Source organism: Eptatretus burgeri, chromosome 1, assembly GCF_056783735.1.
Source record: "Eptatretus burgeri isolate ZD-2024b chromosome 1, Ebu_testis_v1, whole genome shotgun sequence".
In the NCBI taxonomy this organism is placed as follows: domain Eukaryota; kingdom Metazoa; phylum Chordata; class Myxini; order Myxiniformes; family Myxinidae; genus Eptatretus; species Eptatretus burgeri.
Genome location: NC_140961.1, coordinates 81,690,216 through 81,708,384, shown reverse-complemented (window position 1 = coordinate 81,708,384; position 18,169 = coordinate 81,690,216). Strand labels below are relative to the sequence as shown.

The 18,169-nt window shown below is 48.1% G+C and overlaps 1 pseudogene; it reads right to left on the bottom strand.

Moving 5' to 3' along the window:
• LOC147034839 (uncharacterized) overlaps positions 1-3,707 on the bottom strand; it is a 59,022-nt pseudogene extending 55,315 nt beyond the window's left edge.
• Positions 3,708-18,169: the final 14,462 nt, after the last annotated feature.

Here is an 18,169-nt window from a genome sequence, read left to right as displayed (position 1 = left end):
TGTCGGACATCTTTCGATTCAAACCACCCCAAAAAATAAAATAAAATATTTTCCTCTTCATGACAACACCACACCTTCAGTTTAGTTCACGAGCCACCACCCCACAGCATTCCCAAGGTTCCACTCAACACATGTTCCCCATACGTTACTTAGGTCCTGCACAGTTATAATTTGGCCTTTGGCAGCCAGTACCCCAAAAGGTTTAAGATGTTTCCCCTACAATCATCCACATAGTGTACCAATAATACCTCTGGCAATTTGAAATTGCGTTTTTGTCCAAACAACTGACACCCATCTTTTAAATCACTTTACCACAACATCTGTACAAAAATACAACCCAATTCGATAATCTTTCAATTAACAAATTATGACTCCTTTCTTCACTGATACAAACTGGTCTACGATGTGTTCAAAGTCAGTAATTACCCCCCCGCAGAGCAAGGTCACAGTCTGCCTTGGCCAAGGAGGCTCTCAAATACGAAAGTATTAGTTTTAACTTGCTGAATGATCTCTCATAGCTGGCAATGGAAACTGTGATGGTTAGCATTATCTGAATCCATCAATATCAGAGCTGTACAATTCGCTCAATTTTTCACACTCTTTTGCATATTTAATGAGGCTAATCTGCATCATTTTTATTATAGAAATTATGTAACGATTTTGACCAAATTGACAACTTAACATTCCCATGGAACATCACAAATGTGTGCAAAGTTCGAGGCAGTCGGGTTATCCATTCTGGAGAAGAAGACCAGTGCGTATACAGTGCCACACACCGGGTCCACAACACCATCCAACACCTTTCACTTTTATGTGAAAACAAAAACACACCAGTCCCTCGGATCCCACTTGGTCATCAAATTTAACTGATACACTTTTTCATCAAACCCTAATCAATTTGTCACTACCTCCGTCATCCGCTGGCTTCCTCCATACTGCCCTAATCGTATATTTTAAACAATTTACAAAACTTCAAAATCACTTCACCAGTCCCATGGAACCTCTGCATTGTTCTCACCAGGCATTTCAGTCTTTGCTCAAACAAGCCACTCTGTCATCCACTTGCTTCAGGTGTGTTTAACTCTCTGCCTGCAATGTCTCCACCTCTTTACTTTTTTTTTCTAATAATCACCCAAATCCACTCATGCCACTCTTATCCCTTCTATCATCTCTCAATTTGCAATCACTCTCGATATAATTTTCAATCAAAATTGTCACATCCCCATATGGCCTGCTTCTTTGACTCATTGGAAGGGGAGTGAGGGAACGAATCCCTCATTACCCATTACATGACCCCGCCGCCTTTCGCCATGGCTCATAGGGGTCACGTCTCAATTGGGGTTGTGGTCCACCCCCTCCTCACCTCCAGGGTTTGCGGAAGTCAGGTAAACCACAATTGCAGGAGCGGCCTCCCCCTCTTCTGCAGGGTTCGCGGAAATCAGGCAAACCCTAATTGGGGAAGCGGCCTCCCCCTCTTCTCCAGGGTTCGCCGAAATCAGGCAAACCGCAATCAGGAGAGCAGCCTCCCCCATCTTCTCTCTAACTCCCTGAAGACAGATAAACCCCACTCAGCTAGCCAACCCACTCGTGTCCTCTGAGAGGTTTGAAGACCAAGTGACACATGCCAGTGCCGCTTGCTACTCATCTGCGCTCTACCCCGAAGTTCCAGTGAGGCTGAGAGATAAATTAAAATCCAATTTCCAAAGCCTGCTCCTGGATGCAGCACCTCCAACTCTGTAAGAACCCATGCGGAGCTGTCCATTATGGTTTCCGTCCCCTGGCTCAAGTTCTGTCCCGGTGGCATTTCTATTTCCCCTTGCACCTCTAACCTATTTCCTACGTCACCACTCATTCCACGCTCAGGACTCCCACACACAGCAGGCTGCACACATTCCAAGGTTATGTGTTGACCTTCCACCCATTCAACGTTGCCTGCGTACTGACGAAATGCCTCGCATTCCAGGGTTACATCCCCGACCACCACGTGACTACCCACACACGTTTTGGCCTTGGCAGCACACACCGGTACTGTAGTCTGGACTGTGGGCTCACAGCATTCATTCACAGGCACTCCACACACATTCAGGGGTCACGTATACGTGCACCCCATCGGACAGAGTCTCTTCATTAACATAAAATTCAATTCCGACCTGAAGCTCATCGTCCACACCATGTATGCATGTGCCCTCGTACCTGCTTCATTTCAGAGTCACCTCGGTCCGGTCGCTTCTCTCCACCAGGTTGCTCATCATCGGTTCGCCACACTCCTCTGGCGCTGTCAGCTCCACATGCTGTACCTGCTCAAAATATGTTTCATTCCTCAACAACCCCGTATGCTCCCTCAATGTCTCCATCACCAGGGTTTGCTCTAATTGTCGTGTCATCCGACGAGTGATGTCAATCAAAACCTACACCACTAACATTCCTCCCTGTGGTGATGTCACACATCCCATATTATTGTGCTGTTGTACTTCCTGGCTTCATTTTCCTTTCCATTTGAGTCGTTCTTCCTCTCTGAGCCTTTTTAGTTGTTCGTTATCTTTCCGGAGTTTTTCCATCTCCATGTACTCCAATCTTGCTCTCTCCTTGATTTGGTCAATTTCAAATTCATATTCCTTTTGTTTCCTCTCCCACCGTCTCTCATGTTCCTCATTCTCCAATCTCGTCATCTCTCTCAATTGGTTGATCTCCCTTTCCTTCTTCATTCCTTGTTATTTCACCATCTCCGCATACTCTAACCTTGCTTTCTCCTTCAGTTGGTCAATTTCAAATTCATGTTATTTTTGTTTCCTATCCCACCGTCTCTCATGTTCCTCATTCTCCAATGCCGTCATCTCTCTCAATTGGTTGATCTCCCTTTCCTGCTTCATTCCTTGTTCTTTCACGACTCTTCCTTCCATCTCATTCTTTAATCTTGCTTTGGCTTCTAACTGTTCGATCTGCACAGTGTGGTTCCTTAACGTTTCATTCTCCGTTCTCTTTCTTTCCTCTCTTAACATCCTCAGCTCGTTTTGTAATTCCCTCTCTTTGTTTTGGTGTTTCTGTAACTCAGAAGCTTTTTTCCATAATTTCTTTCTCATCTCCACAACTCTTTCGCATGCTTCCTTCCTCAATTCATCCATTTTCTTACCGTATTCCTTTAGTTGTTCCTTATATTTCTCTCCTCTTTTTATCTTCCGTTCTTGGCTTTCTCTTATTTGATTGCCTGATATTACCTCTTCCTTCAGTTGTTCCGATTCCAAATCGTGTTCCTGTTTTTCCCATTCCAGCTTTGTTTTCCATTCTTCTTCAAAGTTCTCCCTATCCCAGGAGTTACTAATTTGATCTTCCTTTTTTATTTTGTTCAGTTCGCTCTTCTCATGTTCCAACCCACGGGTACTCCATTCTACTTTCCTCATTTCTCCCTGTAGTTCCTCAAACTGTCTTGACTTTTCCAACAATTCTTCCTTCCTATGCTCCAGATATTTCTCTCCTCTTTTTATCTTCTGTTCTAGGCTTTCGCTTATCTGATTGCCTGATCATACCTCTTCTTTCAGTTGTTTCAATTCCAAATCATGTTCCCGTTTTTCCTTTTCCAGCTTTGTATTCCATTCTTCCTCCAAGCTCTTCTTCTCCCGGGAGTTACGAATTTGCTCCTCCTCTATTCTTTTGTTCAGTTCACTCTTCTCATGTTCCACCAACCAAAGTAACCACTCCACTTTAATCATTTCTCCATGTCGTACCTCGCCTGTGTTGGCTAAATCCTTTTCCAGCCCCCAAATTCATTCCTGTGTATCGGCCAATTGTTGTGACTCCCCATGCACATACTTTCCCTGAACCTCATCTGCCTGCCGTAGCGCCTCCTCCAATTTAATTTGTAACTACTCAATATAATTCCCCTCACACTCCACCTGTTCCAAGGCATCCCCCAATCGTGCATGAAGCTCATCAATGTACGCGTAGTCATCCTGCTGAGTTTGCCATGGCGCATGCCGTGTCCATGTGGTTCGAACCGGTGGATGGGAGCCTTTTCTTCGTGCTGTGCGGTTCGTTGTGCTATTCATAGTTACCCTCTCCCGCTTCATGTCATGCTGAGGTGGAGCCACGCCGCCATTTTGCGACTCCATCTTTCTTTATAATTTCGAAGTTTTACACTCAATCCGCTCAAAATAAAACCAAAGCAAATTTCGAATTTGTGAGCGACGTATTTTTTTTTCCCACGCCTCTCGTAACCAATGTTCGAGGTGCGAACGATACCAGATGTTGTTGAATCGGTGTCCTGCAATTTTATGGAGGTGGAGGGTTTCACACCCCACTCCTGACTACCAGTGTTATAGATTCGGCAGTGGCGGGATTCGCACCATACTCTTAACAGACAAATGTTGAAGATTCGGTGTCACTTAACAGCACCGCCATCTCCAGGGTTATAATGCCGGCCGGCTCGGCACAGGTCTCGGGTTACCCGCCTTATATCACGACAGCAAAATACACCTGTGCCTTGCCAGCTGGGAAAATAGACCCGGTTACAGACTGGGTTTGTCAGAGACCAAGCGGAGTCTGCCAGTCTGTAGCCCGTTTGGGTTTTATATACAAATCGAACAATTGTTCCTCAGCATGGCACGAATAAATTCAATGCGGAAACTTTCATATGAATCAGCCAGATTTATTGGGGACACATCGGGGAACACAACACAAGCAAAACATTCACGAACGTTATAATTAATCTATAACCCGCTCTTAACTAGGGAGCTACAGATTACAGGTTTCGGGAACCTAGGGAACCCTTGTGAGATAAACCTTAGACAACATGCAGACAAGACACAGAGTACTTGGTGATGCCTCATGGACGAGAGGAACAGTGTCAAAGGCATGAATGTGGCTCGTGACAAGCCGATGTCAACGGATTCGAGCGCCCAAGCTCAAACACGCTGCGTGGCAAAATGGTGGCATCGTCCTTTTGTCGCACTGCCCACGCACCAGCGTCAACGCGTTCAGCACCCGTAAGGTCAACGGCACAAGAGCGGAAGATCCACGGTGTGCTCCAGCTGGCTTTTCACAAGGTCCAGCAAACAAATCCAGGCCTGGCCTGCTCTCCAGATCAGGCCAAAACGGGGTGTTGGGCTCCACAGGCGGATCGACAGGATTACATGATGTGTCGAGCCATGCCATGAGTAGGGACAGTCAGAGGCTCCGTCACTGGACTCCGGATGAACCTGTCGAGGACCTCCTCATAAAAGTCAATCGCCAACTCCCCTCATGCATTTCCTCCTGCCTTACTGGGGCTCGCTCTTCTCACGAAAGCTGATCCCAGACTCGATTAGCAGGTCCTCATCCAGCAGAAGGCAGACTGACCTCATGCAGTTCCTCTTGCCTCTTTCAGAAAGCAGATCGCAGACAGACACAGCCATCCGTTACACAGCCGATCACGACTCCCACTCGTCGTTTCTTCTGCCTCTTTCACGAAGCAGATCAGAGACAGACACAGCCGTCCCTTACACAGCCGATCGCGACTCCCACTCATCGTTTTCCTGCCTATTTCACGAAGCAGTTCACAGACAGACACAGCCCTCCCTTACACAGCCGATCGCGACTCCCACTCGTCGTTTCTCCTGCCTCTTTCACGAATAAGATCGCGAAGCGAGACTCAGGCAATTACTCTCTCGCCTTCCCGGCACTCGCTCTCCTGGACACTCCCCCCGGGACCCTTGATTGGTCCATCGCTCGAGATTGCAGCTGCCATCCACCAATCGGCTGCCGACACTCCCAGAGCGCTGGGCGGGGATAGTTCGGAGAGGGGAAGGAAGAAGAAGAAAACCACCTCTCAGCACACCACCACTGTACGAACAATAAAAAGCATGCTACACCTCCCGACGCACATGTAACGTCCAATTACCGAACAACCTGGCTAAACATGTATTTAAGGGAGAATCTGGGCTAATCCTATATTGAAATATACCCATCAGAGATGGGGAATCCCCCGCCATTGAAAAATAATTGAAATCAGACAAGCATTTTTCCATTTATTACAAAAAACATTTTTTTCAAGATGGCCGCCCCAGTCGGCCATCTTGGATCCGGCCGCGCCCAAAATCAATAGCGTTCTTCCGTTTGAGGTGGTACATGTGTGACCCAAATTTCAAATCGATATGGTGAACAGTTTATGAGTTATCGCACTCACAGCTATAAATGTTGACGCCCAGCCAGCCAGCCGGACGGACGGATGGACGACCACCCCAGTCGGCCATATTGGATTCGGCCACGCCCAAAATCAATAGGGTTCTTCCTTTTCAGGTGGTAAATGTGTGACCCAAATTTCAACTCGACATGGCGAACAGTTTATGAGTTATCGCACTCACAGCTATAAATGTTGACGCCCAGCCAGCCAGCCGGACGGACGGATGGACGACCACCCCAGTCGGCCATATTGGATTCGGCCACGCCCAAAATCAATAGGGTTCTTACTTTTCAGGTGGTAAATGTGTGACCCAAATTTCAACTCGACATGGCGAACAGTTTATGAGTTATCGCACTCACAGCTATAAATGTTGACGCCCAGCCAGCCAGATGGACAGACGATGGACGGACGACCCGGGTGACAACAATATCCCCCTTCCGCCACGCGGCGGGGGATAAGAACACACTTAGAGCCATTTCCGCAACAATATATATATATATATATATATATATATATATATATATATATACATATACATATATATATATATATATATATATATATATATATACATATATATATATATATATAGATACATATATATATATATATATATATACATACATATATATATATATACATACATATATATATATATACATACATATATATATATATACATATACATACATACATATATATATATATATATATATATATATATACATACATATATATATATATATATATACATATATACATACATATATATATATATACATATATACATATATACATATATATATATATATATATATATGTATATATATATATATATATGTATGTATATATATATATATATATATACTTATACATATTTCACTTAACTCCCTTAACCTTTCACAACATGAATAGTTAAAACGAAATAATGAAACAAAAAGAGAACCTTCTCCCCATGCTATACTTGTGTGAAATCTACAGGAGTCTGGTGCGGGAAGATGGGAGTGAACATGTCTAACTATGGCGGGAACGAAAGTGAGAGAAAGATGTTTTGTGGACCAAGTCCTGGCTTTGCAGCTCCTTTCTGGACTCTCCCATGTCCGGCTGTTGCGGAGCCCCATCATAAAACATGTTCAAGCTCTGCTAACCTCTCTGCTACCTTAACTTGCTGGAGCTGCTGCCAACCATTCTGCCATGCCTTAGCTTAATTCCGTTTTCTCCTGTCCTTGAGCTACTCTCTGACTCAACTCGACATGGCGACCTGCCATTAGCTGACCCCGTCACTTGGCTATTTCTACCTCGTGACCATGCACCAAATGTTTCTCCGACTGGCCTCTTGAGTGCATGACGTGCCCACCATTGGAAGCGTTTTCAGGCAGTTTGGCGGTACTTGGCATCTTTGGTTGTTCTTACTTGATCACACAATCGTGAGGCATACATTTACTGTAGATGGGGGTGTAGGTTCGCTTGGCTTGCATAGTTGGCTCTGCACTTACGAATAAAGGACAACACGTAAACCTTATTACAACGGTAAGATTTAAGGGATGAAAGAGGGGTTGAGATGCAGGTGTTTAAACAAATATGGAGGGAAGGGATCATGGTTATCATCTCATGAACAAACTTCGACACATGACCTTTCATTTTTATGCAGATACCATACATTTAAGCCAAACATGTACAAATGGTATAACTCTCTATGTTACACCCATTATCCCTTTTCCTATTACCACTAATACAGTATCTTTATCGAACTATATAAAATACTGGCAAATACCACCCGTTGCTTCACTGACGGTAATACCAAAGGAGGGAGACAGAAAAAGAGGGGGAAGAGGGAGAGAGGACTGGGGAAGAGAGAGCAGGGAGAGTGAAGATGTGGAGGGGAATGAAAGAGGAGGGAAGGGGATTGAGAGGAGGAAAGGGGATCGAGAGGAGGGAAGGGGATCGAGAGGAGAGAAGGGGGTCGAGAGGGATGGGGGATCTAGGAGGGTAGGGGAACAAAGAGGTGGGGGAAGGCAAGACAGTGTAAGGTGAGACGAAGGAAAGGCAGATGTGCGGTTGTTGCTTTAAGTACAATTCATACCGTCTCATCAAAATGATTCTGCATAGAATAACAGTGAAGCTGTAAACAAAATATGTCTGAAATCCATTTTCTACTGGACATACTACAACCACGGCCTTGAGAAAAACTCCTTCCCAGAGAAGTCCTGAAAAAAGTTCCGGCCAGACATAAATACCGCCCGGGCATGTCCGGGGACAAACGCCACCTGTATGCATGTGGAGATTAAAGCTTTCTGGACGTATCCGGAGACGAACTCCGCCCGGATGCATCCCGAGATGAATGGCGCCCAGATGCGTCTGGAGACGAACTCCACCCGGACGCTTCTGAAGCCAAATGCTGTCCAGATGCGTCCGAAGACAAACGCCATATGGACATGTCCAGAGACAAACACCATCCGGACGTGTCCAGAGAGGAACACCGCCAGGATGCGCCTGGAGACAAACACCATCAGGATGCATCCAGAGACGAACACCAACAAGATGCGCCTGGGGATGAACACCACCCGTAATGTCTGGAGACGAACACCGCCAGGACGCAACTTGAGACAAACACTGCCTGGATGCATCTGGAGCCAAATTGACCATGGACAGACACTGCTCAAACAAGTCCGGAGACAGACTTCCGTCCAGAGAGAAGCACCGCCCGGACACATCCGGAGACAAACCCAGAGAGAGACAGATATATATATATATATATATATATATATATATATATATATATATATATATATATATATATATATATATATATATATATATATATATATATATATATATATATATATATATATATATATTGTTATGGGCCAGGGGTCGGCCGCCAACCGACCACTCTGAACGGAGCCGCAAGTTGAGTCGGCCCGACCGATCGCCCGGAATATAGATCGTTGCCCGCATAACTCCGAGCGACGGGTTCTTGTACAAGAACCGAAATACGCCAATCGGCAGATCACATGGGGTAGGGTAGCAATCACGATTGCCAATCTTCAATTGATCTAAATACCCACGTCATCCAACTACCGGGGTATTCCACCCTCGACGTGACTCGTATGGAACAAACCGCTGAGGCGAGCTTGTCCGTGCGCGGTTCCGAGTGACGTAAATCGCCGAGAACCGTCGGTCCAAATTTCCCCCTATTACGGCAAACCAACGGCTTTCTAACTCCCAACACACGAAATGTTCAGTCAATGATGGAATGGACGCAATGAGCAGATTTACATTCACACAAGGACATTTATTATAATGAAACACATATGCAATTAAATAAGGCAAAACACGTATGCAATAATACAAGCAACAAAAGCACGACAAAAGAACTACAACCGTCTACTTATTAAGTATCGTCATGTACACTTAACAGCAGTTCCTACTTATTAGACGGGCCAACGGACACACGCGCGCGCGCACGCACACACACACACACACACACACACACACACACACACACACACACACACACACACACACACACACACACACACACACACACACACACACACACACACACACACACACACACACACACACACACACACACACACACACACACACACACAAGAAACGGTGGCTGAGGCCTTTTATCATGAGCTCCAGCTCGGAGGACAGGTGAGCTGAAACTCAGAGCTTGACTCGAACCTTTCCACCTCGTGTGGTCTTCAACTTGTCCGGACCCGGGCTCCAGCGAGAGCGAGCCGGATCCAATCGCCGCGATCCTTCCTGAGCTCCCGCGAATCCTCCCGCGCTTCTCAACACGTCCGGTGAGATGAGGCACTGATCCTTCCTGTCGATCGTCGCTTCCCCGAGGATCCAACTCCAAGAAGAGGCCGATGCGTCGCACCAAGCTGGGTAACAAAATGGAGAACGAAAAGCTCCACGAACCAAGAGGAAGTGGAAGAAGACGAAGAAGCCTCCACTTGCAGCTCGAGGCGAACAATTGGCTCAAGTTCTTTCCAAAACAAAGCAGCAGCCGAAGCTCACTGAGCCAACCGAAGCAAAAAGCTTCCGAAGGTCTCAAGCCAAGCAAGCCAAGCAGGACCCGACGGCTGACGACTGCTCTCTCCGAAGCAAAAAAGCTTTTCCTCCTACGGGACTCAGCACACAAACTCTCCACACGGGACTCAGAATGGGACTCTTCACGAACTCTGCCACGGGACTCCCACAAACTCAGCCCTACCACACGACTCCCACGAACAAAGAAAAGATGTCCTCTTTATCCTTTGCACCCCTCCCCCGCACCCGGCGTGACTCATGACCTCGTGATCCACCCCCCCCGCCCCCCCCCGCTCAACCACAGGTGGGAGGGAGTTGTTGACGTCACCGCAAGATTCTTCTTGCTCTTCGCAGAAGAGGGGGAGGGATATCTCCATTGTTCACTCGCTAACTATTAAATCGATCCACAACGCATCTAATCGATTTCAAAACATTTAAACAATGGAAGGTGAGCTATCTCGGGAACATGGACTTATCGACATAGCTGACTAAGGGAACCTGTATGTTGTGTGCAATTGAATTCCAAATTCGTAACACTACCCTCCCCTTTTTACAGACTTGTCCCGAGTTGTCAAATTTTCGTGTGACCAGCATGTGTAAGTTTTCCCTTAGTACGTTCTACCTTCGGATCCCTGAGTGCGACATTTCTGTAAACGTGTCCCAAAAATAAATAACCTAATGTGCTGCGTAACTAATTAAACAAACTCTCACAGACTCGTTTGGACAATTTAACTAAAATTGCCAGCGCTAAAACAAACATGCAGGTGGGGTTCCACGTATTTACAATCTTAACTTATCTATTACATTACACTAACCATGGCCCAGGACTTGTGATCTGTGAAAGGGGAAAGGCAAAGGCAAAAGTCGTTGCAAAGTCTTTGGTGCAGGGGAATGGATGGAGATGGTCACGAAACAAATGGACATGATGGATGCACGGGCTGCCTGCAGGGCAGTCCTTGCAAAACTGGATGTTCCTGGCGCACATGGTGAGGGATGGACACAGGGGCAAACGCAAACCAGGGCTAGCAGGCATGGGGTCATGGCAGAGGCAGGCAATTGAGGCATGGCAAGGCAAGTCCATGCAGAACAGGCGGCTGTAGCACAACAGGCCGACAGGTAAAGCTGGCCGGCCTCTGGTGTGGTTCCATCAGGTTTGGAGGGAGTGCGGTGGTGCCGGCCGCTTTGAAGGCGGGCTCAGACCGAGCCTACTGTCTCCCACCCTCCCCCCACTCTATCGGCTTTGCCTGTCTCTGTCCATACCCACTCCCTTAATTTGCCACAAAAACAACAAAATTTAGCCCTTTTTTATAATTGTCTCCCTAACCCCCTTTGTTGTCTTTGTCTGGCTAGCCTATCATGTCCACCTAGCATACTCCCAACCCCTACATTCCCTCTCTGGAGGGGAATAGGGAGAGACTAGCGTCCTATCTCAAGGCCCAACGAAGCCTTAGAATGGCCTCCTCAGAGTTCAGCGATCTACCAAGGTGAGTCCAGCGGCCTACAATTAGAGAAGGGATGGATGGTGCGAAGGGGTACATCTCCTATCTACCCTAACATTCATGAATCTGAAACTACCCCGGGGCTTTCCAAAAACGTCTCACACTTTAAAACTATCGGTTCTAAAAACCATGATTCCCGTCGCCTGTGTTGGTGTCCATTATAAATTTGGGCTTTGCCCTCAATTTTCATACGAGCCCTCGCACAATTTCCTGGCTGGGCAGCGTGGCTCAACTGGCAGGAACTCCCTCTCTGCCGAACTCCAACCATGGAACCCCCAGGCCCGCAGGCTGCCTCCAAGCCTAGCTGCTCCCTATAAATGTGGGGGGTTGCCCTCTCTGCCATTGCCCCCCTCTGATGCCCACGTGGCGTGTTGATTCCCCGGGTCCCTTTCCGAGGGTCGCCCATGCCCACTACACTGCCCCGTGGCATTCTGGCGCTAGGGGTCCCGTTTCTGATTGGTCGCCCGTGCCTACTACTCTATCCCGGCCCCTCTTTAGCCATTGGCCTACTCTGGCCGACTTGTCCGGTGCCTGGGGTGCCCAGAAAGCAAAACTCAACTTTCCACAGCCACACTCCCAGCCGGTCCATGAACTCTTGCACCCCTCCAAACGGGTTTCGTGCCTTCTCTCGACACCAACAACAAAACGACCTCCTGTTAGTAAATTTGACTACCCACTAACTAACATTAAACTGACCCCGGGGTCTCTTGGGTGGGAATCACTCCTCCCCCCAACCAGTCATTCGCACCATGCATACCACATTCGCTCCACTCACACTCAAGCCCGCTGGCCCTCACTCATTCCTCACACACTTTACATTTCACAACTCACACCAACACTCTATACTGCCATCCTTCCTAATTAAATCCACTGACTAACTCGTGCTCCCTCATCATCCCTTATTCTCATGCACATTCCATTTACTCTATGTAGTTAAGCTCCGTCTCCACTACACATTTCCAGTCTGTCCATGTCTCCGAAAATCCCCAAAAAATTCTATTTCCTAAATCTGAACTAAAATCCCTCCAACTAATCCATTCCACGGGCTCCATGAGGAACAATTCACATCCCCATGAAGCCGGTCAAACTATCGCAAACCCATCCCCCTAACTAGTACTTCCTGTGCCCCCAAACAAGGGGGTCTTCCACCCCTTGCCTGGGAATCCTGTTCACCCGAAGCAAGGCTTGCTTTTCTCAACTCTTTTTTTTTCATAATGCACACCACCAGCGCGGCAGTTCACAGCCGCGCTCTTTCTCCGTGACGTCATGGCAGCTGCTTGTGCCCCGCGCACCTTGTCCCTCTTGGACGGTACCATCCAGCAGGAATTCCCTTCTGCCGGATTCCAAACACACGTGCAGCCATGACGTCACTCTGCGCATATCAAAGCAAGCCCCGTGTTTTGAGGGGTTCCCCACGCGAACACATGTGCTCTGCTCGTCGGAGCTTTACAAACACACTCGCGTGGAGAACCCATCCGGTCCAAATTCCGAATCCAGCCTTGCTTCTGTCCGTCCGCGGGATCAGCTGACATCCACCGCTGGCGTTTCCGGACCGGGTTTCACCTGCGCAGCTGCGCACGTGGCGGCCTTGTGCGTAGCACAGCACGGACCCCACGCTCGCTGCTGTGCAAACCCGGCACAGTTCTCAATTCAGCTACGGCCGCTACTCGGCCCTTGTCCTTCATCTGGTCCTGTCGTCGTCGCCGTTCAACGCACACACTCCTGCGTGCCTCGATGCTCAAACACTCCACCACGGCATTCGGACACGGGGATGCAGTTGCGTTCTCCCGCATACCGACTGTCATCTCCCTCACGTACAGCGACCTCACACATGCTGTCTCTCTCACACAAACCATACTACTCACACACGCGGTTCCTGTCACACACGGTGTTTCATACACACACGGTGCTTCATACACACACGGAGCTTCATCCACACACGGTGCTTCATCCACACACGGTGCTTCATCCACACACGGTGCTTCATCCACACACGGTGCTTCATACACACACGGTGCTTCATACACACACGGTGCTTTATACACACACGGTGCTTCATCCACGCCATGCATGCTGGAAAGCACGCATTTCGGCACACTCACAAACACACATTTCGACACCACACACACACCGGAACAACCACACTGGGAATTAGCACCACCTCAAGGCGTCCCGGGGTTTCCATAACCCCCAAGCTCCGCGTGCACCCATTCACAGAACTCGCCCCCTTTACCTCGCAAGGGTCGACCGGACGCTCCTTGTCGCGATCCGCCTCAAGGGGGCATAGTCCCTCACCTCATTCCTGAAGGAGGCTATCCTGCTGCTCGCACCAGGTCACAAAACACTCCCCCAGCTCAACCACATTGTCCCTCACTATCCCTACCTGTGTGTGCTCGTCAATTACCTGGAGTTTCTCCTCTACTTGCTTTATCTCAGTCACCTCGTTTATTATTTCCGTTTCTTCCTGGCTTTTCGTCTCTGTTTCCTGTTCCATTCCCCGTGGCTCTGGTGTTTCTTCCTTTGTCTCCTGCGTCTCCGTGCATTTCTCAGTCACCTCCACGTGTCTCGTCCTGCATGTCTCAGTCATCTCATTTAAATTTTCCCTCTGTGTCACCGTCACTTTTTCCGTCACCTTTACGAGTCTCGCGCAACGCGTCTCCCGAATTATTTTCTCCTCACCAGCCTCCATTGCGGGCCTGACAGCCGTTGCACTCCCCCTCAGTTCATTCGCTCCAGCACGTGGCGCCGCCATTATGCCCGCTGTTGTCCGCGTTTCACTGCACGCTATTGCCTTCATGCCCGCCTGCAGGCTTCGGCCCATTTGCTGCATCTCACCCCGCAGCGTTTGCACATTCTCATCCATTTTTGCCAGCAATATTTCTAATAGCTGGCAATGTCAGGTGGCCTGGTGGCAGTCGTTTCGCCATTATCGGGCGCGGATCCGCCGGGGACTGAGGAGGGATTTTGACGGAGGAGGGGAGGGAGGGTGTCATACACCACGGCCCCCGCCGCTGCGCCCATTGCGGACTCTGCATTTATTTGCGGGGAATCGTCAACCTACATAATGGGAGTGTCCTGCATGGACATTTCGTCCTGAGCCAAAGATTCTAACATTTCCAAATCCATTCCTAATCCCTACTGTCCCTGCTCGTCTTGGCTGAACATTTTACGTGCTGGGAATAAAATTTATAATGCTCGTAATTTGGGGACACGGGGGTCGGTTTGCTCCGTATACCCCTGATCCGACTCCGTGAATTTTGCTACGGAGGCGGAGGGGGCCGAATCGCACTCCTGACAACCAATTGTTACGGGCCGGGGGGTTGGCCGCCAACCGATCGCTCTGAACGGACCAGCAAGTCGAGTCGGCCCGACCGATCGCCCGGAATATAGCTCGCCGCCTGGATAACTCCGAGCGACGGGTCCTTGTACAAGAACCAAAATATGCCAATCGGCAGATCACGTGGGGAAGGGTCGATTGCCAATCTTCAATTGACCTAAATACCCACGTCGTCCAACTTCCAGGGTATTCCACCCCCGACGGAACTCGTACGGAACAAACCGTCGAGGCGAGCTTGTCCGTGCGCGATTCCGAGCAGCGTAATCGCCGAGAACCGTCGGTCCAAATGTCACCCTATTACGACAAACCAACGGCTTTCAAACTCCCAACACAAGAAATGTTCAGACAATGAGGGAATGGCCGCAACGAGCATATTTACATTCACACAAGGACATTTATTATAATGAAATACGTATGCAATTAAATAAGGCAAAACACGTATGCAATTATACAAGCAGCAAAAGCATGACAAAAGAACTACAACCGTCTACTTATTGTGTATAGTCATTTACACTTAACAGCAGTTCCTACTTATTAGACGGGCCCACGGATACACGCACGCACGCACGCACACACGCACACGCACGCACGCACACACACACACACACACACACACACACACACACACACACACACACACACACACACACACACACACACACACACACACACACACGAAACGGTGCCTGAGGCCTTTTATCATGAGCTCCAGCTCGGAGGACAGGTGAGCTAAAACTCAGAGCTTGACTCGAACCTTTCCACCTCGTGTGGTCTTCAACTTGTCCGGACCCGGGATCCAGCGAGAGCGAACTGGATCCAATCGCCGCGATCCTTCCCGAGCTCCCGCGAATCCTCCCGCGCTTCTCAATACGTCCGGTGAGATGAGGCGCCGATCCTTCCTGTCGATCGTCGCTTCCCCGAGGATCCAACTCCAAGAAGAGGCTGATGCATCGCACCAAGCTGGGAAACAAAAAGCTCCACGACTCAAGAGGAAGAGGAAGAAGAGGAAGAAGACTCCAATCGCAGCTTGAGCCGATCAACTTGCTGAAGTTCTTTCCAAAACAAAGCAGCAGCCGAAGCAAAAAGCTTCCGAAGGTCTCAAGCCAAGCAAGCCAAGCAGGACCCGACGGCTGAACGACTGCTCTCTACGAAGCAAAAAAGCTTACTCCTCCCATGGGACTCAGCACACAAACTCTGCACACGCGACTCAGAACGGGACTCCCACCAACTCAGCCCTACGAACTCAGCCTTACCACGGGACTCCCACGAACAAAGAAAAGATGTCCTCTTTATCCTTTGCACCCCCCTCCCCCGCACCCGGCATGACTCATGCCCTCGTTATCCACCCCCCCCCCGCTCAACCACGGGTGGGAGGGAGTTGTTGACGTCACCACAGGGTTCTTCTTGCTCTTCGCAGAAGAGGGGGAGGGACGTCTCCATTGTTCACTCCCGAACTATTAAATCGATCTGCAGCGCATCTAATCGATTTCAAAACATTTAAACAATGGAAGTTGAGCTATCTAGCGAACATGCACTTATCGACATGACTAAGGGAACCTGTATGTTGTGTGCAATTGAATTGAAAATTCGTAACAATATATATATATATATATATATATATATATATATATATATATATATATATATATATATATATATATATATATATATATATATATATATATATATACACACACATTCATACATATACACATACAAAGAGATAGATATATTGATATGGGTAGCTAACAGAGAGAATATTGTCGTGGAGGTGGCCGGGTTCGAATCCCGCTCCTGTCAGCAGTTATCGCAGGGGTGCTAGTGTCCGAATCCCACTACCTAAATTTGTGGTAGCCAGGTGGTTACCACCGCCCAACCTCACAGGTCCTTATTCCTCAGAGGCGGACACGCTCAGTGACATGGATTTTGACACGTGCTCGAAGGGTATGGCGGATTGCAACGCTGCTGTATCGGGAAGACGACAGAGCCTAGTGAGGGCAGCATAAGACGGAGAAGGTGTTCTCCTAATGGAACGGATGGACAGCACAAGGGGATTTGATTTGCGAACCCCACTTAAAATACATGAAATGCGGTTTCTTTAAAAGGGAATACAATTAATGAAACACAAATATTTATAAGGACAATAACGAAGATGAAATGAAACGAATGTAATAAATAACTCATATGATCGAGGTCTCGCACACACATATGCAAACATAGACAAAGGGTGACAAACGAAAATAAAACCCCCTTTTAAAAATAAACTGGTCCTCAGCCTGGCCAAGGGCTGACCCTGGTCAATTTGGTGTTGGGGAGCTTCGTCCGGCAGGTGCACTTGCAAGCAAAATGGCGCAGTCTCTTGTCGAGCCCAGGAGGAAGGTGCCTCCACCATCCATGTGCAAACACAGGCAATACGGTATTGCACTTCCCTTGCAGTAGCTTTCCAAACTCTGCATGCACAAATCTGGCCAGCACCTCGCGATCGGCTCTGGACATGAAATCCACCCTTCTCGATCTGCTCTCTCCGAAACCCCCTCGCCAAACACACACACCGAGCCTTCGATCATCCTCTCTTTCTTATCGTCTGTCTACTCAGCTCCCGCGGCATGGCTTCCTTCCCTCCAAACCCGGGAAGGCGGGGCTTCTCCTGTTGTTGTTGTTTCAGGGACTTGATCCCTAGCTTATTGCCTGGCTTGGAATATGTAAACATAGGGAAAATCACAGAGGGTAATCAGCTACAAGGGCACTTATTTTTACTCACGAAGCTGAGTAACACTGCACCACCCCTCGTGTGTTGACACGTAACACTTAAGCTGACAGATTCCATTTATACATTGAGGTGCTTCAACCCATCCATGGACCATGCTACACTGTACAATCCTATCTGGACTATAAAATCGGTTCATCTACTCCCATAATCATAACAATATGTTATGCCTTATGAACAACAACACACACGCACACGCCAAACACGCACATGCACACGCACACACGCCTGCATGCTTGGCTAATATTGGTAATTTTTGGGGAATCAGCAGGTTGGAGTCAGTGTGATTACCAACGAAAGTTTTTAACGTATAAAACCCAGAAACCTTGAGTAGCTTTCACCGAAAAACAACGTTTCACTTT